Raw genomic sequence first — 25198 nt, forward strand, 5'->3', positions numbered from 1 at the left:
GCTCATTCAATAACATGAAAAGGAAAGGGGACTCTCCGCTCCACTGACACCTCACAATCAGGTATGCCATTACTAGAAAACTAAAGATACACACTGCAGAAGAATTGCTGAAGGCAAAAGGTAGTGGGAGATAGGCAAAAAGTGGTCCCTTGGTTAAATTAAATGCACAATTACAGAAACACCCGTTCTTTCCATTTCAACTGGTCAATCAGCACTATTCTGAGGTAGAATGTCCCTTGCTCCATGTTATTTGCATACAACCTATACCTCTAACATGTAGCTCCATCACAAGTGGCCTCAAAAGATATTCATTTACAGTAAGGTAGTGTACTGGTTATGTCACTGAACTAATAACTGAAAAGCCTCAATAGTTTGGAGAACACGAGTGCAACCAGTTTAAGAATTGAATTCAGTTTTCAAAGTTTAGAATTAAAAAGATGGCATCAGTAAAAAAAAGTGATCCAGTATAAAATGACCACAAAGCTGACGCACTGCTGAAAATGTTACTAGCTCACCACTGTCTTAAATGGAAAGATATGCAGACTAGTCACCAGGCCCACATCAAATGCCATATGAAGCCACTCAGCTATATTAAACTATTTCAAAGCAGCAGCTCACCATTAGTTTCTCAGGGCAATAAATGCCATGTAGATCCCCAAAAAAATTTTTTAAATAATCCGACCTCATAACATTCCTTTTGTATTATAGTTGTTATGATACAATTGACAAACAAGTGTGCATGAAACTGATGTAGTGATGATTACATGACATTAAAAGGTTTAGTTGAAACGATTTTAGGACAGAACACCAAGAGAGTTAAGGAATTCATATCTTAGAGATCTTGGGAGATTATGGAATTAGAGCAGCAAAATAGCAAAATAAGTCCTAATTTCAACATGAGAATGATGTAACAAGGAGTGTGAAGAATGCTGCATTTGAAAATTAGAAGTAAGGTGGTTCAGAGGAACTCTGTAGAAGAATTGATAAAATTCAGATAAACCTCAGATATTAATCTCAACAAATATTGTAAGATTTTAAGAGCAAGATCCTGTCTCTCAATATGACATTGAAGTGAAAAATTGAAAAGCCAATCTCATTAGCTGACAAAAATGGATACACACCAGAAACCTCAGCACAAAAATCCAGGTTGAGACTTACAGCCCAGTACTGACAAAGGTTCGCTCTTTTGGATGAGATGGCAAGTTATATTTATATAGTACCTTTGACGCAATCAAACATCCCAAGGCACTTCATAGGGGCATTATAAAAGAACATGACAGATATTAGGTCAGATGATGAAAGCTTCTTGAAGAGTTATGTCTGGAGGAGGTAGAATGTGTGCGAGTGTTCAAATGTGGATAGAGCATTTCAGATCAGGGATGGACAAGAGGCCAAAATTGGAGGCACACATAATCACAGAATCATGGGTTTGAGGAGATGAATGAGATTTAGAGGGATCCAAAACCAGAATGATAGTTATAAAAATCAAAATGTTGCTGGACTGGGAGCCAGCGTAGGTCAGCAAACACAAACGACGAGAGTGGGATTTGCTGTGTGTTGAAAGACAGGCAAAGGTTCAGATAAGTCAGTTTACAGAGGGAAGAATGAGTTGGAGGAATGAAAGGAATAAGGGTTTCAGTGAGTGAATGGACTTAGGGCAAAGTACAGCAATATGACAGTGATGGAAATAGTTACTTAGTTAGGGCACAAACAAGATTGTAAATGCATCTTGGGATCAAAGTGTGACATCAAGGTTGGAGACAGATTGGTTTAATCAGAGAGAGATTGAGTTGGGGGGGTAATTAATGAACGGAGCTTGGAGCAAGGAACGAAAACATGTGCTTCGGTCTTTAATGGCAGGAATTTTCTGCTTGTTCAGTATTTTTAGATGCACTATTGATAACATAACAACAGGGAAGTATTAGAGAGAGGTAATGGAGAAGTGCAGGTGGGTGTTGTCAGCATACTATGAAAACCTGAAGACACAGCATTAATTATGTCAATAAGGAGTAAAAGTTGAAATTGAAGGAATTCAAGAAACAATTATTGGGGCAAGTAACAATGTAGGAGCAGGAACAGAAGTAATTGCAACTGATTCCCTGGTTACAATTAGGCAAGAATGAAATCAAGTTAAACCTACATGTTAAAGGGTGGACCTAAAAGATCCCATTGTTTCTATTTCAACTAAAAGAAATGGTCCTAGCAAAGCTAGATTTGAGGTAACCAGGAAGAAAGAAAAAACCTCTGCTGGTTGGAGTTTTGGCTGGCACAAAAGATAGTTATATTTTTTGGCGATCAGTCATCCCAATACCAGGACATCATAGAGATGTTCCTCAGGGTAGTGTTCTTGATCCAACCTTCTTCAGCTGCTTCAATGACCTTCCCTCCATCGTAGAGTCAGAAGTGGGGATGTTTACCAATGATTGCATAACATTTGGCACTACTTGCAACTCATACTGAAGCGATTCGTGCCCAAACGCAGCAAGACCTGGACAATATCCAGGTCTGAACTGTCAAATGGCAAGTAACATTCACACAACAAATGCCAGGCAATGATCATCTCCAATGAGAGGAAACCTAATCATCTGGTCTTGACATTCAATGGCATTACCACTTATCTCCCACTCAGGACTGCTACTGACCAGCTACCAAAGTGGACCAGCCTCATCAATATGGTGGCTACAAAAAACAGGTCAGAGACTAGGAATCTTGCATCAAGTAACTCATCTTCTGATTCCTTCCAAAGCCTGTCCAACATCTACACAGTACAAGCCAGTAATATGATGGAAAACCGCTGACTTGCTTGGATGAATGCAACTCCAACAGCCATAAGCTTGAAACTATCCAGGACACAAGCAGTCCACTTGATTGTTTGTGGACATGTTAACATTCACTCTCTCCACCACACAGGCTCAGTGGCAGTAGTAGGTACCATCTATTAGATGAAATGCAGAAATTTACCAAAGCTCCTTAGACAGCACTTTCCAAACCTACGACCACAACTATCTAAAAGGACAAAGGCAGCAAATACATGGGAGAGCATCTCCTACGAGCTCCCCACCAATCCACTCACCATCCTGACTTGGAATCAGATCATTATTCCTCAGTGTCACTCAGCCACTCCTGAACTCCTGCCCTAACAACACAGATCCACAACGTACAGGCCTTTGATAAGGTACCGCATGGTAGGCTAATTAGTAAAGTTAGATCACATGGGAATCAGGTTGAACTTGCCCATCAGATACAAAATTGGCCTTATGGAAGGAGTTAGAGGAGGTGGTGGAGTGTTATTGGAGATGCTGTTCCCAGTCCAGGCTGACTGAGGTTTCCCAGTCAAGAAGTCCAGGAGCCAGTTACAGAGGAAGCTATTCAAGCTCAGCCAACTCAGCTTTCCAATACTTCAGCTCTGCATTCAACACTATAAACAGTAATCCGACATAAGTTCCCTTGTTCTCCAGGTGGGTGAGGGGCCAGATGGAGGGTGGTGGAAATGGCATCATCTGTTGAGTGGTTGAGATGATATGCAAACTGCAGGATGTCCAGTGAGGGGGCAGTAGGGTCTTAATATGTCTCATCACGAGCCTCTCAAATCACTTCATGATGATGGTGGTAATGCAACTGGGCGGTAGTCGTTGAGGCAGGACACTGAAGACCTCTTCAGCACAGGGATGATGGTACTAGCCTTGAAGCTCATTGGAACTATGCTGCAACTCAGGGAGATGTTAAAAAATGTTCACGAGAACATCCGCCAGCACGTCAGAGCATCCTCTGAGCACGCTGCCAGGGATATTATCTGGTCCAGCAGTCTTACATGGGTGGACTTTGCAGTGATTTTCCTTACATCAGCCACAGTAAGACAACACCTGGTCATGGGTTTGGGGGGGGAAAGAGGGGTCCCTCCTCGCTGCCACATCATTTCGTGCCTCAAACCGTGCACAGAAGTTGTTCAACTCCTGAGAGTGTGGCAGCACAGCAGGTGATGCTGTCCTGTGCTTGGTCATAGCCTGAATACCCTTCCACATGTTCCACATGTTCCACATATCACTGCTGTCCTGAAAAAGATTGCATGTTCTCTAGCGCATGTATGCTTTGCTTCTTTGATGGCCCAGGACAGTTTGGCCCTTGCTATTGCTATGGCCACTCTGTCATCTGCTCTGAAGGCAGAATCATGGGTCGTCAGTAGCACACACTTCTTTGCGGTCATCCACAGCTTCTAGTTGGGGCAAGAATTGATGGTCTCAGACACAATGACATCATCAACGCACTTGCTAATGTAGCAAAACACCAACACCGTGCACTCCACTAAGTTGATGGAGTCGCCATCGGTTGCCGCCTCCTTAAACATGTACCAGTGCGCTCAGAGCAGAAACGGCTCCTCTCGGTCAGGTTTTCACCTGCTTCAGAACCGGTTTGACATCTGACGAGCGGCCCGAATGCCGAAATTAGCATAACAGAGGTGTGGTCTGAGGAGCCGGGGCTCTGCCCTGGATACATTGGGGATGTTTATATAAACAAGATCCAGCGTGTTTCTTCCCTCTTGTCACAATTAGGACCGACCACCTGAAGGTGCTGGGTATTTGGTTCGGTGGGGCTGGGGCAATGGCCAAGACCTGGGAGGAGCGGATCAGGAAGGTGAGACAGAAACTGGGCAGATGGGAGCAACGGTCGCTCTTCATCGCGGGTAAAAACCTGGTCATCAGGTGTGAGGTACTCTCAGTATTGTTATACGTGGCACAGGTCTGGCCTATCCCCAGAACCTGTGCCGCCGCAGTCACCCGGGCCATCTTCCACTTCGTGTGGAGATCAAAGATGGACCGGGTCCGAAGAGACGTAATGTACAAAGACCGTTGCAACGGGGGAAAAAATACACCCAATGCCACCCTCACCCTGATGGCCACCTTTGTGTGTGGCTGCATCAAGCTGTGCGTGGATCCCCGGTACGCAAACACCAAGTGTCACTACGTACTGAGGTTCTACCTGTCCCCGGTGTTGCGAAGGATGGGCCTGGCCTCGCTGCCGCGGAACGCTCCGAGTAGTTGGACCGTTCCGTATCACTTGTCCTTCGTGGAGAAATTTATGAAGAAAAACACCTTTGACCACAAGTCCATCAGGAAGTGGTCAGCATGTAGTGTCCTTGAGACCCTTTGGGAAAAGGAGAGGGCGGATCCTATCGAGCGGTTCCCTGAGCAGACTGTCAAAGTCATTTGGCAGAATGCCTCATCGCCAGAACTTCCCAACAAGCACCAAGACATGGCTTGGCTGGTGGTGAGAAGGGCTCTGCCTGTGAGATCCTTTATGCACGCCCGGACTCTCAGCTGCACCGCACGCTGCCCTCGAAGTGGCTGCGGGGGGACGAGACTGTCACACACCTCCTTCTGGAATGTGCCTACGCAGAGGAAGTCTGGAGAGCAATGCAGTGGTGTTTGTCGAGTTTCGCCCCGAGCAGCGCTGTGACACGGGACTCCGTGCTCTATGGCCTGTTCCCCGGGACGCACACCGAGACGAACATCAGCTGTGCCTGGAGGATAATCAACTCGGTGAAGGACGCTCTCTGGGCAGTCCGAAACCTGTTGATATTCCAGCTGAAGGAGTTGACCCCGACTGAGAGTTGCAGACTGGCACATTCCAAGGTCCAGGACTACGTGTTGAGGGATGCGCTGAAGCTTGGGGCAGCTGCCGCCAAGGCGCGGTGGGGAAAGACCACTGTGTAAAGTCTGCCTGCCTAACAAAGAACAGGGGGCCCATGCTGTCATTTGGGCTCTGCTGACGCCTCAGCTAATTATATGGGCATATGATTGAAAAATGTACAGACCGGTATAAAAATGATAAATTCTGATCTCTGTATGTACATGTTTACATAAGTATGGCATGACCAACTGTACAGACCATCAAATTATTTTATGAATAAAGTATATTTTTGAAAAAAAAACAATAGTTCTGTTCCTGTATGATCCTGTGTTAAGAAAATTGTGTAATAGCAGCACCATTTAAACCAATGGGACCGGAGTCACATTTTAGCCAATACAGGTAAAGAAAGTTTGTGCGCTACAAATAATGGTCTAAATTCTTCAATCGCCTTATAACCAATTCGCGTTGAAGAAACAAATGTTATAGCAGAACCAACTGTATCCTTGTAAACCCCGATGCCCATGGAACGTTCTGTGTCTTGTCAAATTAAAGCCTCCTATCCACAGAGGAAGTGGTGAACTTAAACTCCTTTACAAGCAAAACCTCCATGTGTCTGCATATAATGACTGATTTAGTATGTCTTGAAGGTATTCAAGGGCATTAAAATTCTTAACACATGTCTGTACAAAAAAAGGACTCCAACATGGCTTCAGCTGTCAGCTTAACTGGACTCAAGAAAATGACATGTGGCAGCTCCTTCAAAGGACAGCCAAGTATAAATCTTCACTGACATATCTAGGAAAGACTGCCCAGGCAGTAGACTGTGGTCCTGGGGCAAGGACAGTCATGCACTTTCCCCTTCCTCAATCCCTCAGAAACTGCCCTTCCTCCTCCAAGTTAGAGAACCATTGGAATTCCCAAAATAATTATCACCTTGCCCATTTTGATGCTGGAGTAAATAAAATAACCTTGCAATGGTAGCAAAGAGCTAAATAGTAACAAAAATGCATAAAGAAATGAAAATGCAAAGTAAAATAGAACGAAAAGAAACTAATACACTTTGCATCCAAAAAGTAGAAATGGAAACTTGCCTACTCCTGCAGGCATCCATATACTGTACGGCTTGTCCATTTGAGAATGAAGAACCTTTAGAGTCAGATTTACAGCACGGAAACAGACCCTTCAGTCCAACGCATCCATGCTAACCCAGATATCCTAACCTAATCAGTCCTATTTGCCAGCACTTGGCCCATATCCCTCTAAACCCTTCCTATTCGTATACCCATCCACATGCCTTTTAAATGTTGTCATTGTACCAGCCTCCACCACTTTTTCTGGCAGCTCGTTCCACCCTGTGTGAAAACATTGCCCCTTAGATCTCAAATCTTTTCCCTTCTCACCTTAAACCTATGCCCTCTAGTTCTGGACTCCCCCACCCCAGGGTAAAGACCTTGTCTATTTACCTTATCCATGTCCCTCATCATTTCATTGACCTCGAAGGTCACCCCTCAGCCTCCAAAACTCCAGAAAAAACAGCCCTAGCCTATTCAGCCTCTCCCTAGAGCCCAAGCCCTCAAACCCTGGCAACATCCTTGTTAATCTTTTCTGAACCCTTTCAAGTTTCACAACATCCTTCCAATAGGAGAGAGAAACCAAAAATGCACACAATATTCCAAAAGTGGCCTAACCAATGTCCTGTACAGCCCCAACATGGCCTCCCAACTCCTGTACTCAATATTCTGACCCAATAAAGGAAATCATACCAAACACCTTCTTCACTATCCTATCTACCTGCAACTCCACTTTCAAGGAGCTATGAACCTGCACTCCAAAGTCTCTTTGTTCAGCAACAACCCTGGGACCTTACTATTCAGTGTATAAATCCTGCTCAGATTTGCTTTCCCAAAATGTAGCATCTCGCATTTATCTAAATTAAACTCCATCTGCCACTTCTCAGCCCATTGACCCATCTGATCAAGATCCCGTTGTAATCTGAGGTAACCTTCTTCGCTGTCCACTACACCTCCAATTTTGGTGTCATCTGCAAACTTACTAATTATACCTCTGATGTGCACATCAAAATCCATTTATATAAAATAAAAGCAGTGGACCCAGCCCGAATCCTTGTGGCACTCCACTGGTCACAGGCCTCCAGTCTGAAAGACAATCCTCCATCACCACCCTTTGTCTTCTACCTTTGAGCCAGTTCTGTACCCAAATGGCTAGTTCTCCCTGTATTCCATGAGATCTAACCTTGCTAACCAGTTTCCCATGGGGAACCTTGTTGATCACCTTACTGAAGTACATACAGATCACGTCCACCACTCTACCCTCATCAATCCTCCAGAAAACTCAATCAAGTTCATGAGACATGATTTCCCACAGACAAAGCCATATTGACTATCCCGAAATCATTCCTTGCCTTTCCAAATACATGTAAATCCTTTCCCTCAGGATTCCCTCCAACAACTTAAACATGATCAAAAAGGTCAGATACCCAGAAGTAGCATGTTCTGGGTGAAGGGCGTAGTGTGCTGGAAAAGCACAGCAGGTTAGGCAGTATACTTCCTGATGAAGGGCTTATGCCCGAAATGTTGATTCTCCTGCGCCTCGGATGCTGCCTGACCTGCTGTGCTTTTCCAGCACCCCACTTTCGACTCTGATCTCCAGCATCTGCAGACCTCACTTTCTCCTAGTAGGATGTTCTGGACCTGATGCACAAACACGAGTACAGAAAACATCTGATGCTCATAACAGCACAAAGGCTTTTAAAAAAAACAATAATTCACGCAGCATTTTACCCAACTTTGTCTTCACAATAAAAACAAACAAACAAACAATCTTGGAGACCACGGACTAGCTATTTGGCCTAAGTCACCTCAGTTGGTGCACAGTGAAGTAACATATGACAGATGGCGAATAAAGGCAAGTAAATTTCCTTTTTAACTAAGGCGTGGAATTCAAGAGCAAAGAAAAACAGTAACGAAATCCTAAATCAGACCACAGCGAGAGTGCTGCATACAACTCTGGTTAATACATTAAAAAGGAAGGATGTAATTGTGTGGAGAGTACACAGGAAATTTATAAAAATGTTGATGCTAAATTCCTACAGCCATGTAAGGCAGCTGAGAGAAGACGCTTTCTAAAATGCATAAAATTGACAGCCTGGATAGAATTCTCAGGAAGGACCTTTAATAGAAGGGTTAATAACAAAAGGACATGATTTAATGTAATTAGCAGAAGGTAGAGGAGAATTTTTTTCACCCAGATCAGTAGTGGGGGTGGGGTCCTGGAAATCATGCTCTGAAAGGGTGGTAGAAACGCAAACTCATACATGTGTTGAACAGGACTTGAGACTAAGTAGAATTAAACTGAATTGCTCTTTTTTATGGCCAATACAGAAAATAGGTGAACCATAGATTGTGTTTCTCAAAACAGTTTGTATCCACTATTAAATGTATTGCTAAATTCTAAGATGAACACACCCAGGCAAACTGGTCTAGTCTGTCAACATTTTAAATATACAACTGTCTTCATACAAACATGCATAAGAGGAGATGAATTCCAGAAGTGAGGTGGGAGTGACCATCCTTGACATTCCGTCAAATGCTGTCTTAATATGACAACAAAGAAGCCCCTGCAAAAATCTGAAGTCAGTGGGAATCTGGGAAAATCTTTATTGATTGAAGAAATCATACTTTGCACAAAAGGAAGCTGATTGTGGCTGTTGGAAGCTCAATTTAAACCTCAGAACACCACAGCAAGAATTTCTCAGGGTAGTATCTAGGCTCAATTGCCTTCAGCTATTTCGACAATGACTTCCCTTCAACATAAAAAGGGCAGAGGAGGGGACGTTTGACTTCTTCATTCATGAAGCCAAAGCAGTCCATGTCACATGCAATAAGACCTGGGGATAAGTGGCAAGTATCATTCATGCTTCACAGTGCCATTATGAAAAAAAGTAACAAAGTTACCATCGCCTTCTTACATTCAATGGCATCACAACATCCTTTTTTGGGAGGTGAGGGTGGGGGTGGAGAGAAAGAGGAAAACCAAATCAACTGAAAGTCTAACTAGAGATTTTCTAAGCCATAGAAGAACCATGATTCTGGGAATTCTGCAGTGAGTAACTCACCTCCCAAACTCTCTCCACAAAAGGCACAAGTCAGCATGGTGACCAGACCCTCAGTCACAACTTTCTTTATAATATATAGTAATTCCTTTTAAAGTACAGAAACCTGATCAGCATTTTCTCTTGCCTTGAATTTAGACAGGAAAACTAGAGACTTTGAGTAATTTGATTAAATCTACGTTTGTGCCAACCCTGGGCATAGTTGGGCTTAAATATCAGCACACTTTCCCAAGTCAGTCAGTCATGACAGTGGTTATTTGCTAGTGTTATGGACCAGGCTAGACTCCCTTAAAATATTTTAAAAAGGTAGCCTAGACCCTAACTTTTTCTTATTTTTAAAGGCAGATGTGAAGTGGAAATTCCAGGTGTGATGAAGCTGGTCAAATCACTCCGCTTTATTTAAACACTACAGTTGAAACACTAACAAAAGAAAACAGAATTTAGAATAACTTAACTGTTGGACCCAATACAGCAACTCAAAAGGAACTATTCCAATCCAATACATTCCATAAACACACCCCTTGGCAAAAGGTAAATTGAAACACATTCTTATGGGCAGGAGGGAACAACATCCAGAGAGAAAGTCAGTCAGGTATCTGAAGTTTTCAATCATTCTTGGACTTCATTATCTTGTGACTGCTACAGCTAAACCAAACAGAGAACTGGCCACTCCCCTGCAATTTTACAACCAGGGTCTTTCCAAACCCCTCAGCACCTCTGCCTTTATGACCGCTCTCAAAAACCCAAGAACAAAATCACCTTGTTTAAAAAGTGACAGCATCGTCATACTAGGAGTCAGTGAATTGTATTTTTTAAAACTATTTGAACAAACTTGGTGGTTGATAAAGGTACACAGGATAGATACAATGTTAAAGATACGAAGAGTCCTGTGGATTGTAAACTGTCCAAGTCAGCCTGCATTCCTGACGAAGGGCTTTTGCCTGAAACGTCAATTTTACTGCTCCTCGGATGCTGCCTGAACTGCTGTGCTCTTCCAGCACCACTAATCCAGAATGTTGCTGCATACTCAAATTCCACAGATGACTGATACAGAAACACATTAAAGTAAAACCAGCAGTACAAAGTGCTTGGGGAGGGTGGGGTGGTTTTACTATTGCTACTTTCAAAATCCTGACCAGAATGTGTCACTGCCCATACCAGTGCAGTGGTGGTTTTATGCTTTCATTTTTTTCCTCCAAAGCCTCCTTTGATGTTGTTACCATTTTATGATTCTAAAGATAATGGTATTTTTGTTCATGGATGTGGGCATCACTGGCTAGGCCAGTATTTATTGCCCATCCCAGTTGCCCTAAGGTGGTGATGGTGACCTTCTTGAACTGCTGCAGTCATTGGGCGTACAGACAGTCACAATACTATGAGAGAGAGACCAGAATTATGACCGAGCAAAGGAACAGCAATATAGTCCCAAGTCAGGATGGTGGGGGGTTTGGAGGGGAACCTGAAGGTAATGTGTCCATGTGTCTGCTGCCCTTATCCTTTGAAAGGGCAGAAGTCACAGGTTCAGAAGGTGGTGTCAGAAAAGCCTTGACTAGTTGATGCAGAGCACCTTATACATTGCATACACTGCTACCATTGTGCGTTTGTGGAAAGAGTGAATGTTGAATTGATAGATTAGGTTGCTTTGTCCCGAATAGTTTTATTGGAGTGGCAGTCACCCAGACAAGTGGAGTATATTCCATTACACTCCTGTATGTTGTAGACAGAGGACAGGCATTGGGGAGATAGGTGGAGAATTACAGCAGAATTCTTGATCTTCAACCTGCTCTTGTACACCGTATTCATATGGCTAGTCCAATTCAGCTTCTGGTAAAAACAATGACTGCAGATGCTGGAAACCAGATTCTGGATCAGTGGTGCTGGAAGAGCACAGCAATTCAGGCAGCATCCGAGGACAGGCAAAATCGACGTTTCGGGCAAAAGCCCTTCATCAGGAATAAAGGCAGAGAGCCTGAAGCGTGGAGAGATAAGCTAGAGGAGGGTGGGGGTGGGGTCAGTAGTGATCCACAGAATGTTGATAGTGGAGGAGACATCAATGGCAATATCATTGAGTAGAAAGTGAGGTCTGCAGATGCTGGAGATCAAAGTTGAAACTTTATTGCTGGAACAGCACAGCAGGTCAGGCAGCATCCAGGGAACAGGAGAAGAAGGGCCTGAAGAAGGGCCTGTGCCCGAAACGTCGAATCTCCTGTTCCCTGGATGCTGCCTGACCTGCTGTGCTGTTCCAGCAATAAAGTTTCAACAATATCATTGAGTGCCGAGGAGCAATGGTTATTTAAATTGTCCCTTGCTGGAAATGGGCATTGCCTGGCACTTGTGTGCTGCAAACACTACTTTTAACTCACGTTCAACATAGAATGGATGTCATTTTCTCATTCCCAGAAGGAGTACAGAGGCCATTTACAACACTCCTACCACTGCCTGCCTGGGATCAGTTCACACCGCACAAGGGGGATTTTCTGCTACATTTGTTAATGCACCTCAAGTGTTTCAGGACATTTTTCTACCTGAAGAAAAGGTGTTACTGGGAGGGATCCAAGATGGCTGTGATCTAGAAAGATCACGTTGCAGAGCTCTGCACCACATCGCAAGCGTGACTAAGTCCTAATCCACCCTACTCAGATCACCGCAATATCCTGGGACTCTGGTAAGGTCGTGGAGTCCCAGGAAACTGTTAGAGAGCAACCTACCTTGGTTTTCGCTGTCCAGGGATGAAGAAGGCAGCAGGTACATCCGAGGCAGGGCCCGTAGCTCAGCCTACAGGATCCTTGGTTTCTATTTCCTACCAGGTCCTGGTAAAGGAGCTTGTGAAATCTTGCGAGATGTTGGGGACGCCGATAGAGGAGAAGCTGGCCCGGATCTCGATCGTGCTGTAGAAGTATGAACAGCAGCTGGGAGACCTCAAGAAAAGGACGAATGAGGTAGAACGCAGTCACAGTGATATCGGTCCCTCCAAGAATAGGATCCAAGCCCTGCATCTTGCTCGACTAGGTTGATGACATCATGAACAGGGACAGGAGAAAAAATATTCGGATTGGTCTGCCAGAGAGTAATGAAAGCGAGCAACCAGTGGAACTTATTGAGGACTGGCTGCCGAAATTCCTTAACTTGGAAGTTGGAATGAGAAGCTTGTAGATTGAGGGGGCTCACTGGGTCACGGTGCGGAGGTCAGGTCTGGACCAACATCCTCATCCTATCTCGGTGAGGTTTCATCACTTCTAGAGATGAGGAGAGAATCATGGAAGCATCCAGAATCCAGGGGAAGGATCTGAAGGTTCTAGCTTACGAGTGCTTTAAGATCATGTTCTTCCAGGACTTCTCAGTGGTGGTGATCCGGAAAAGAAAATCCTATGATGGCATCAAGACAAGACTGAAGGAGCTCAGGATCCAGTACTCTGAGGCATCCAGTGGTGCTTCGATCGCCTTAGATGGATCCGTACATCTCTTCAACACGTCGGAGAAGGCAAGGAACTTTGTGGACAAGTTAAGTTAATCTGAACAAGTTAGTAGGTACAAACAGTCGTGTTGTTTGGGTAGGCCTCTACTTTTCTTTCCAGTCAGGGCATTCTTTTCCTTTTTCTTTTATTGGTAACAATCTGGTCTAAACTATGCTTGGAGGTGGCTGGGATGCTTACTTTCAATTTCTAAGTTATACCAAAAGGAGGGGTGGGGTACTTACTTTATATTTCAAAATTTCTTTGCTCACATTGTTATTCCATGGTGGATTTTCTTTCTTTGCCGTTTGTGTTTGCGTGCGGCTCTAGCTAGGAGGAGAGAAAATGGTTGGGATGGCTAGATACCTACTAACGGGCAGTTTATGCCCGGTTCAAGTAGTTAAATGCCCTGGCTGCAGGATGGGAAGTTGGCTTTTGGGATGGGTAGATGCTCCCTTTGGGGAGGGGGTGAGTTCCCCTATTCAGTGCCATTGGCACTTTATATGTTGGTTTGTTTTTTTTGGTTTTTGTTGTATATAGTCTTTGATAGCTTTGTAGGTTTGTTAAGTGTAGCGGTTTTAGTTTATGTACTTTTTATGTTCGATGGATCTTGTGACACTAAGGCTCGGCAATTTGTAATTTGTGTTCCTCCTCTCTGGAATCTAAATGTCACTGCAAGTGATTATGGTTAATGACTTGATTAAATGGTGGACCTGGAACATCAAGGGGAGTCACTCACCAATTAAGAGGAAAAAGGTACTCAAATCTTAGAAAGGAAAAAGGTGGATATTGCTTTATCACAGGAAACACACTTGGATGATAGGGAGCATTTGAAACTACAGAATGGTTTTGATTGGGTTTACTTTTCATCTTTTAATACCAAAAGTAGGGGAGTGGCTATATTGGTTAGGAGGAATCACCCATTTAAGTTACTAGAGTGTGTTAAAGACATATGAGAGGTTTGTAATCCTCAACGCCCTAATAAACATGGAAGAACATGGTGTTTTAAATGTTTACTGCCCTCCATCACATCCCCTCAAATTTCTCTAAATTGATCAGTCTTGAGTCGCAGCATATCATCATGGGGGAGATTTTAATTGTCTTATGGATCCTACAGTAGACAGGTGCCCAAAGCACACGTCCACCCCCACCACCCCAGATACCCTCTGTACAAACTAAACAGTTAGTGGATCAGTGTGTGGAGCTAGGGTTGGTGGACATCTGGAGGCGTCTCCACCCTACAGGCAGGGATTTTATGTTTTTTTTCCCCAATCCAAACAGATGTCACACTAGGATTGTTTTTTTTCCGACCCCCGTGGCAACCCTGGACTTAATGGCATCTTGTACAATTGGTAATATTACCTTCTCCGATCACACTCCAGTGTACCTATTGGTTAAGATTAAGGATGCTATAGTGGGACCGAGGCATTGGCAAATGGATCCCTTTATCTTTAAGGATAATACGTTTGTGGAGTACTTCTCTAAGGAATTTAGGCCATTCTTAGACATTAATTCAGGCTCGGTTAGTAGCCCATCCGTCCTTTGGGAAATTGCCAAAGCCTATGCCAGGGGGTGAGTTATCTCCTACTCTGCCCATAAGCAGCGGCAGAAGGGTGAGCAGCAATGTCTTCTTGAAGCACAGTTGAAGGCAGCTGAGAAGGCCTACTTTGACAGGCCTTTGTTGGCCAAGCTACAGAGGATTACAGTACTGTGGTCTGCATTGAATTCTGTGCTCACACAGACAGCAACGAAGGAGCTTACTTTCGCAAAACAAAGGTTGTATGAGTATGGTGACAAACCGGGCAACCACCTAGCGTATCTCGCCACGAGAGAAAAACAAGAAGTGCCCCTCAAGCCATTACATCAATTAGGGAAAGGGTTGGGAACCTAATGTGGTTCCAAAAAGATTAATGCGGCATTTTAGAGATTTTACTCTGAACTATACCAATCTGAGGGTTGGGAGGAGGGGTGAGTCAAGATGGAGTCCTTTTTCAAGGATCTGGAGCTTCCGGGAGTGACCCTCGAACAAAAGTCTTTTCTCAATGCCCCCTTATCAGAGCAAGAGGTACAGGAGGGTGTGACGCAGCTTCAGAGTGTAAAGGCCCCAGATTGGATGGACTTCCCAGCGAATTTTACGGAATTTATAAGCATATTGTCAGGCCCGATGTTCAACGTCTCGTACGGTCATGGTTGTCTCCTGCCAGCTAAGAGAGGCCAATATTTTGCTTATTCTTAAAAAAGGGAAGGTCCCAGAGGACTGTGCTTTATACAGGCCCATTTCACTCTTAAGTGTTGACTTTAAAATCCTATCTAAGACTCTTGCGTTAAGGCTGGAGACTGTTACCTTCTATTGTTAAAGGGGACCAGACAGGCTTCATAAAGGGCCGCAGATCCTCCAACAACGTTAGGAGGCTGCTTAATATAATTCAAGTGTGTCAACAACAGTCAATACAGGGATTGGTGTTTTCTGTAGATGCAGAGAAGGCATTTGACCAATTTGAGTGGCCGTACCTTTTTGTACTCTGGAGCAGTTTGGCTTGGGTGAAGCCTTTAGAAGATAGGTAAAGGTTCTCTACAGTGACCCTCTCGCTGCAGTCATCACCAATGGGGTACAATTCAGCAATTTTAGCATTTTTAGGGGCAGCCGAGAGGGCTGTCCCCTTTCGTCATTGGCTCAATCACCAATGTAAAAAGCACTGATAAAGGCCATTTGTAGGGATCCCAATGTAGATTAGATTACTTAGTGTGAAAACAGGCCCTTCGGCCCAACAAGTCCACACCGACCCGCTGAAGCGCAACCCACCCAGACCCATTCCCCTACATTTACCTAATACTACGGGCAATTTAGCATGAACAATTCACCTAACCTGCACATTTTTTGGACTGTGGGAGGAAACTCACACAGACACGGGGAGAATGTGCAAACTCCACAGAGTCAGTCGCCTGAGGCGGGAATTGAACCTGGGTCTCTGGCGCTGTGAGGCAGCAGTGCTAACCACTGTGCTGCCCAGCTCCAGAAGTGGGGTCAAAATTACATAAGATTTTGTTGTACGTGGACAACGCCCTCACTTTTTTTGTCAAATCCAGCAGTTTCGGTTCCCCGCCTGATACAATGCATCAGCTCGTTTGGCACCTTTTCAGGGTACAAGATTAATTTTGCAAAATCAGAGGCCATACCTATGGGTGGTCTTACAAAGGTGCTGGGTCTTGAGGGTGAATCTCAATTCCCATTTAAGTGGTCACAGGGGAGTTTTATGTATCTTGGCATATTCATCACTCCAGTTCTTGATTGGTTGTTTAAAGCTAATTTTGTTCAATTATTCAACAAAATCAAACAAGACCTTCAAAATGAGAGGTGCTTCCAGTCTCATGGTTAGGTCAGATAGCTCTTAAGATGAATATTCGTCACTGTTTGTTGTATCTTATTTTCGATAAGCAAACGTTGAAGAAACTGAATGGCTGGTTTCAGCTTTTATTTGACACGGTAAGCAGCCCTTTATTAAATTAGCTAAACTGGAATTGCCTCACAGACTGGGGTGGGGGTGGAATCTCCCAGACAACAAAAACTATCACCTCAGCTTTTATCTTACATGAGTGATTGGGCTTGTGGGCACCCCCTTTCAATATGGTTAGATATCAAAACCTCTCAGGCAAAGTGCCCTCTTACTAGCTTGCTGTTTTTGGACAAAATGAGGACAGTTAGGGAATATTGCCATAACCCAATAGTTATCAATACTGTTAAAAGCATAGAGGGCAATTTGGCAGAGGGAAGGCAATATTGGCAAAACATCTTTTCTTAAACCTATAGTGGGTATGTCGGATTTTCAACTGGGGTGATGGATTCAGGATTCAAACATTGGGCAGCTAGGCGTGTGTCTTGCATGGGTGATTTATTTGAGGGAGACACAATGATGTCTTTTGATCAGTTAGCGTGGAAATATGAGCTACGTAGCAAGGACCTCATTTTTTAAGTTAGGGATTTTATAAAAAAAAACGACTTTGACTGATCCCTACAAATCACTTTCTGTCTGCACTTGATATCATCAACTGGGGGGGGGGGGGGGGAAAGAGGGGAGAGCCGGCCCCTCAGATGAGTTCAATCAGCTTTGCAGGGTGTGGGAGAGAGCGAGCTAGGAGTTGAAGTCTCCTCAGAGGCATGGGAGGATATTTGGGAAAATGCAAGAAAGATATCAATTTGCAAAAGGACCTATGCTTTACAGTTGAAGATTCTCCACAGCGTCCATTTGGCTTGGATCGATTATCAAAATTTAAACCAGGGGTATCTTCAACATGTCCCAAGTATAAAGTTGGTACAGGTACTCTTACCCATTATCTCTGGCCCCATGGCAGGCTTAAAACATACTGGAGCACTGTGGCAGGTGCAATGGAGGGGATTTTGGGTGTAAGGGCGGAGAAGGACCCGATCTGTCTTCTTCTTGGCCTACCCAGTGTGTCCCCTTTAGACCCGCATAAGAAAAAAAAAACTTTTTAACATCCTCACTTTCTGCACAAGAAAGAATATCATTAGGTTGTCCGAAAATCCTCCGGGCCTGTCGGGTTGGCCGAAGATTGTTATGGAGTATATCCCCTTGGATTTTCTTACAAGTACGGTACACCACAAAACTGAGAATTGCTATAAGACATGGCAGCCTTTTTTGGACCACTTGGACACAGATTTGTCTGCCACACTAATAAGGGCTTTTATATAGCCATAACATTTGTGCGTTACGAGTCCAATATCCAGACAGGGGAACTGTGAACATATGAATGCTCTCTATATTCAAGAGTTAGTGTTTTGTTTTGCTGAGCTGTATTATTATTAGTTTGTTGTTAGTTATTATTTATTAAGTAGTTAGTTGGGTTTAAAATATGTTTTTATACATTTTACATGAGGGCAGTTTGGGTTTTTTTTTAAAAAAACTTGTGTTCTTTGTATTGTTTTGAATTGTATTATTTTGTATTTGTTTTAATATTAAAATTTTTTCAATAGAAATATATTTTTAAAAAATATATCTTATGATGCTGATGACTTGGTAATCAACTACATATTGTTGTAAATTTTTGATTTTGAGGGTGCAGTTTGAGTAAAGCTGAGAAAAGCAAGGAACCATGCTCCTTCCACAATCAGTCACTTCCCCATAGAGGTTAATAATGTGCCTTATCAGAGTAAAGTCTTTATTTTTCCACCTCCCCCTCCTTTTTATAAGTTACTTATATGCTTTGAATACATAAAAAGTGCATTACTCAAACCACTTGCACAAATATCACTTCATTATAAAACAATATTCTCACGCAAGGCACATCTTAGCGAAAGTCATAAGTTATCATACAATTGCTGGCTGCCAAACTATCCTACATTGTTAGTTATATGGTGACAAACTCTTCATTAGTAGCTATTAAACTAGACTTTCACCAATACAGTTAAAATAAACAGACACAGGAACAGCAGGCCAGTCAGTCCATCAGGCCTGCCCCACCATTCAATACAATGATAAACGCTTCAGGACTTTTTTGTCATCCCGTCCTCACAGCCCCGTACACCATTAGTAAACGGAAATCAATTGCTATCTTAAACATACTCAGACTGAACCTCCACAGCCCTCTCTGAGGTAGAGAATTTTAAAGGGTTCGCAACCCTGATTAAAAAAAAACTTTTCACACCTCAGATCCAAGTGGCATCCTTTTTATTTTAAAATTATGCCCCTGGTACTAGACCGGGATAGAGACACAAAAAAAACCCTGCAGATGCTAGAATCTAAAAGTAGACAGGCAGGAGGGCTGGAAGAACACAGCAACCCAGGCAGCCGCCTGCTTGTCTACCTTGCTATTAGATTGCCCAGCCATGGGAAACATCATCCCCTGCATTTAACCTGTTTATTCCTTAGTAGTTTGCAAGTTTCAACAAAATCACCTGTCATTCATCAAAACCCTAGAGAATACAGGCCCAGTTTGCCCAAGCTCTCTTCATAGATATTCCCGCCATTTCAGAAACACCTTTATTAATATGCACTGCCAATTACAAAACAACCACATTCTGATGACACCCCTCTGGAACTATTTTAACAGTTAATAGGCATAATCCCATTTAGAACAAACAAATTAGCACATTAAAATAGCATGTAGACTGCGTCCTACACAAAAACATGAAGACAAATCTCTAGCAATCTAAGATATTCAAAGAAACTGGTGAAGAGATTCAGGTGTTAATTTTCTACAGCGCTCCAGATTCAGCGAATTGTGCTTTAGATTGGAAAACTGATGTACTGCTCAGCTATTTAGTTAATGGCGAGTCAGGCACACAGGCCTGGGAATTTATTTGCACCAGCCAAACATCAATTGAATGCAAGGAATAACACCTGTGACAAAAAGGGTAGAGTCAAGACACACAAAATTGTGCACCTCGATCCTCAATTAAAAATTAGAAATGAGAGCCAAGAATACATATGGCTCTTTTAAGAACCTCTAGTTCATTGAGAAGTAGTCAGTCATACAGAACCCAACTTTTTCATATCAGTTGTATTCAAGGCAGCTGAATTTCAGATTAGGACTGAAAGACCTACAGACACTGTAAATCAAACAAAACCACAAGTTGCTGGAAAAGCTCAGCATGTCTGGCAGCATCTACGAAGAAAAATCAGAGTTAATGCTTCAGTTCCAGTTACCCTTCCTCAGATTAGGGCTCCTATTTTGGTTTGTATTAAAGAGACAAACAATGGGGATCTGATGTTTGTGATTCATTCCATTCACTTAAATTGAAAGCAGAATGCAAAACTGACCAGGAAAGAAACATGGCACAAATTGATAATCAAGAATATATTCTGAATCCCAAGGCATAAAGACTAATGAAAACCTGATTCAAGAGATCTGACTGCCAAAAGAAAGGCAGTGGTACTGTCACTAGATTAGTAATCCAGAACCCCAGGCTAATCTTCTGGAGACATAGGTTTGAATGGCAGATAGTGAAGTCTGAATTTAATTAAAACTTATGTAATAAAAGGCTAGTCTAATGGTCCACGGCAATGGTTACAATGTTGTAAAAACAATGATCTGGTTCACCCACGTCCTTTGAAGAAAACATGCTGTTCTTATCTCAACTGGCATACGTGGTGGACTCAACTCTCTAGGACTCATGCACCAAACAACCCCACCGCCCTGTGGCCAACCACTTCAACTCCCCCCTCCACCAAGGATATGCAAGTCCTGGGCCTCCTCCACTGCCAAATCCAAGCCATCCAACGAAAGGAGGAAGAAAACCTCATCTTCCACCTTAGGACCCTTCAACCACATGCTATCAACATCGACTTTACTAGTTTCCAAATCTCCCCTACCCTATCCTCATCCCAGATCACCTTATAGAATAGGCAGAATTCCTACAGTGTGAAAACAGGCCCTTCGGCCCAACAAGTACACACCAACCCTCCGAAGAGTAACCCAGCCAGACTCATTCCCCTACTGCTCTACATTTACCCCTGACTAATGCACTTAACCTACACATCCTTGAACACTATGGACAATTTTAGCATAGCCAATTCACCTAACCTGCACATCTTTGGATTGTAGGAGGAAACCAGAGCACCCAGAGGAAACCCACGCAGACATAAGGAGAATGTGCAAACTCCACACAGACAGTCACCCGAGGCTGGAACCGAACCCAGGCCCCTGGCATTGCAAGGCAGCAGTGCTAACCACTGGGCCACCAGGTCATCCACCCTCCAATTCAGCACCACCATCTTGACTTGTTCTACCTGTCCATCTTCCTTTCCACCTACCCACTCCACCGACCTCACAATTACCCCCACCTGCATTTACCTATTGCCTTCGCAGCTACCTTCTGCCCCCCCCACCCCCACCAACCTACCCCTACCTAATGAAGGTCTTATGACCAAAACGTCAACTCTCCTGCTCCTCGGATGCTGCCTGACCTGTTGTGCTTTTCTAGTGCCATATTCTTGACTCTTAACTGCCCTACCAAGCCACTCAATTCAAGGATAATTAGGGATGGCCTACAAATGGTAGTGGCACCCACATCCCACGAACAAACAAAAAAGTTAACGCCCAATTCAATATCTCCTGAAAACAACTTTCTCATCGAGGAATCAAATTTAGTGAACTATTGTTGCACCCTTCTATACTAAGTTCATCCTTCCCTAGTCTCACCGAAGTTCTATACAATTTCAGAAAGAATTCCCTACTTGTATACTTCCATCCCCCTTGCAATGAAAGTCAAAGTATCAGTCACTTTCAGAGAGTCATACGGCACAGAAACAGACCCTTTGGTCCAATTAGACGTCCTAATCTAACCTCGTCCCATTTACCAGCATTTCGTCCATATCCCTCTAAACGCTTCCTATTCATATACCCATCCAGCTTCCTTTTAAATGCTGCAAAGGTATCAGCTTCTACCACTTCCTCTGGCAGCTTGTTCCATATGCAGACCATCCTATGTGAAAAAAGTTTACTCAGGTCATTTTTAAAATTTTTCCTCTCATCTTAAACATATGCTCTCTAGCTTTCGACTCCCCTGCCCTAGGAAAAAAGACCTTGATTATTCACCCGATCCATGCCCCTCATTATTTTATAAACCTCTATACGGTCACCCCTCAACCTCTGATGCTCTAGAGAAAAAGCCCCAACCTATTCAGCCTCTCCCTATAACCCAACCTTCCAGTCTCTGCAACATCCTTGCAAGTCATTTCTGCATCCTCTCAAGTTTAACAATACACTTCCTAATGAAGGTCAATTGTTGCACCAACAAAAATCACAAAGTTAACATGCACTAAGACATCCAAAGACCTCTGCGCACCAAGGTTTAGAGCAATACAGAATTGGACTTGAAACACTAACTGTTCTCCCTGCATAGATGCGACCAGACCTCCTGACCAAATGTGTACAGGGTCTCTCAGGAGCTGCATGGCCACACATTCTCAGGTATCCACAGTATTTTATTTTTACTAGTCTCTTACTGGTTAAAGAATATTCTACTATCACATCCAAGTGGATAATTTCAAATTTCCTCAATTTAATCTCCTTTGCAACTTTTGTGCCCTCCAGTCTACTCACTGGCAACCTTGCAAAACTGCAGTTACATCCTGCCAACCTGAAAACAATACATTTATTCTAGTTTGTTTTCAATCTGTTAAAATCAATCTTAAACCCAAGTAAGTAATAGATTATACTGCATCTGATTTTGAAAACCTGTAGATTGCAAGAAAATTATTGCAAACGATGAGAATTGAGAGTATGAACTTCAGAGAAGCTGGTGTTGATTTTCACAAAGAGATGCTTTAAAATTAAATCAAATCACAAATAAACAAGGCAAACCCATTTAGAGGCATATCTATTTTGCTACTGCTTACAAACTAATGCACTTTTTCACATAGGACACATTGTCAGTCAGAAACTTGAGTTGTAAAATCTAAAAATGGTTATCAGGCATTGTAATTTTCCAAGTTTGAATTTTAAATATTGGCATAGGTGACTGAATAATAAAGTCTTGGTAGCACTTCAGCCAGGGTGGTAGTTGAGAAACCACAATCAGCCCGTGCCACAGACTAGGAAGAACATTAACCACGACTCCTGATCTGGATGCTTGCTACAAAGTGCAAACATAGTCGGCAGCATAAGAGGACTGCTTAACCATTATGTGCATACAGTTAACCACCAATCACTGTTTAGTTTAATACTGTTACTGAATGATGGAAGCTGCGCGTTATGAAGCATACTTTCACGTACATAGGTCTCAGACAAATTCGTATACTTGCTTGTTCTTTTAAAATTAGCACCTGTTATATAGGGTAAAACACCATAGTCATCATACCTGTAAACTAGTCATAATTTTTGCTGGAAAGCACAGATCGAATAATATTTGGGCGGTGTTAAGGAACACATGACCATCATACATGGTAGTCGACGTCAATATTATGGTTTAGATTATCGAAGTGGGAGAAACGTTTAAAGGAGTCAAAAGTTATGGAGATGACAGACAGAAAGGGGTGTGGATTTCGCCGTCAAATCAACCACGATCTCGAGGGGTCAAATAATCTAATCCTGTTTCTAAAGTGACACATACAATCATAAAACAATGAACATGAGCATTTTAGTTATGGTCACTACAAGCCAAACACTTAAAAATCCAGTTTGTGACTTAACTATTTTTGATTAAACTTCATATTCGAGCGAGTTGCTTGACTTTCAAAGCATGTTTTTAAACGTGCTCAAATGGTAGTAACTCGTTATTTCTGTACTGCATTCTGATGAATAGTTATCGGACTGAAACATTGATTATGGTTCTTCTCCACATAAACTGCTTAACCCAACTGCCAACATTTTCTGTTTTTAATCGCACTAAAGTCCCACGTTGGCCTAATCAGGATGGGTGACCATCATGATTAGCATCTGCGTTAACCAATTGGAAGAGGGGAAAATATAACTGGGTTTGTCTAACACAGACAGTGCTTTTCCAATTGGCTCGAAGGTCCATTGCCAACATTTATCTCTGGCTCCATTAGCCTCAAGTTTTTCTTACTAAACCTTGAATCAAAATAATACCGATAAATATAACCACATCACAAATCTAACGATTTAAATCTGCATATTTATACAATTCGTAAAAAAGCGTTCGTTTGTTTCTTTCGAGACAAACGTCCAGAATTAAACTAATAGTTTGCTTTCCAACATTACGAAAGGTTTTCAGCGGAAAAGTGACAGCCGGTTGGGGCTAGCGATTTAAAACAAACAACAAACAAAAATCATTAAAAACTAGACGCACTTGGTTTGTTCCTTCTGAAAACTTTGGATTCGGGACAAAAAAAAAGGGGCAATCAAAGAGACTTCAACTTTTCAGTCCAAACGAAAGTCGAACACGCCCGAGTTTGGCCCACTTTACCTCACATCAAAAGCACAGGTGAATTCTTTTCCATTTAATCCTTGTATCTACACTTTTTGTGTTCTGACTTGCAGCTTTTTTTTTCCTGAACAAGCTTCTTTAATAGTAGAAAGACAATATTTTCCTGCGCGTCTGACTATTTGCTATTTGGAGACAAAACGAAACTGCGGACGGCTCTACCGCTCGAAGTTCGAGAGGTTTCCGCTTGTGTGGCATGAGTTCCTCCCCGTGAAAATAGTTTGTTTTCGCTTTTCTAGTGATTGGTCGAAAATCCAGCAGCAACACTGCACCCAGAAAAAAACAACACACCACGGCTGTCAGTAGCAAGACAACGCCAGAAACATTAACCCTACCCTGTCGGCGATCAATTACACAAGTGAAAAGGCAAATAATTTTAGTAATCTTCTGGCAAGTTGAGTCATGTTAGGAAAAGCAATGTCTATAAAAATACCAAACGTTGGACTTATGATCAGAGATGAGTAAAAGGTTTTCCACCAGAATCCTTTATTTGTCTATCCGCGGATACTGCCTGACCTGAGTGGTCCAAGCAGTTCTGTTTCTTTCAGATTTCCAACATCTGCCGGATGTTGCCTTTGAACTGACCAGTAATTTGAGTAAAGACCTAATGACCTTTATCTGTAAACTCAGTTAAAGTGAAATGTTCCGAACTGCTTCGTAAGAATATTGTCAAGCAAAATTTGACGCAATCTCATAAAAAATTAGGTCAGCTGACAAAGCTCTATCAAATAAGTAGGTTTAAACGAGACCCTTCAAAGAGAACAGAGTTAGGTGGGAAGTTTTGGAAGGGAATGCTAGAGGTGTGGTCGTACGCAGTTGAATGATGGTTACCAGTGATAGACATTGAGCAGTATGTGCCAGAGGCTCGAATTGGAAGAGCGTTTAGATTACCGACGATTACAGGTCTGAAGAAGGTTACAAGGATGGGGGGTGGCGTTAAGGCTTTGGGAAAAATTGCACGTGAAGGCCCTTTTGCTTGTGGGAGTAGCATATACTAAAATAGATTGCATTTTTAATTGCCTTTATTTCCACCGTGAGTGTGCGCTTTTACTGGGAAACTGGGATTCTTCTAGTATTTTCGAA

At 42.9% G+C, this 25198-nt stretch overlaps 1 protein-coding gene across 2 annotated transcripts in view; it reads right to left on the reverse strand.

Annotated features, from left to right (window-relative positions):
• LOC122543209 (signal transducer and activator of transcription 5B-like) overlaps nt 1-24370 on the reverse strand; it is a 118742-nt gene extending 94372 nt beyond the window's left edge. The window contains exon 1 of one of the 2 annotated variants that reach the window (XM_043681675.2): nt 24098-24370. The gene's annotated coding sequence lies outside the window, so the exon portion shown is untranslated. Of the gene's footprint in view, nt 1-23980 lie in introns of both variants that reach the window. The other variant, XM_043681674.2, reaches the window with a different exon arrangement.
• Nucleotides 24371-25198: the final 828 nt, after the last annotated feature.

Source organism: Chiloscyllium plagiosum, unplaced genomic scaffold (assembly GCF_037043375.1).
Source record: "Chiloscyllium plagiosum isolate Xiang-an unplaced genomic scaffold, Cpla_swu_hap1 HiC_scaffold_53X, whole genome shotgun sequence".
Lineage (NCBI taxonomy): Eukaryota > Metazoa > Chordata > Chondrichthyes > Orectolobiformes > Hemiscylliidae > Chiloscyllium > Chiloscyllium plagiosum.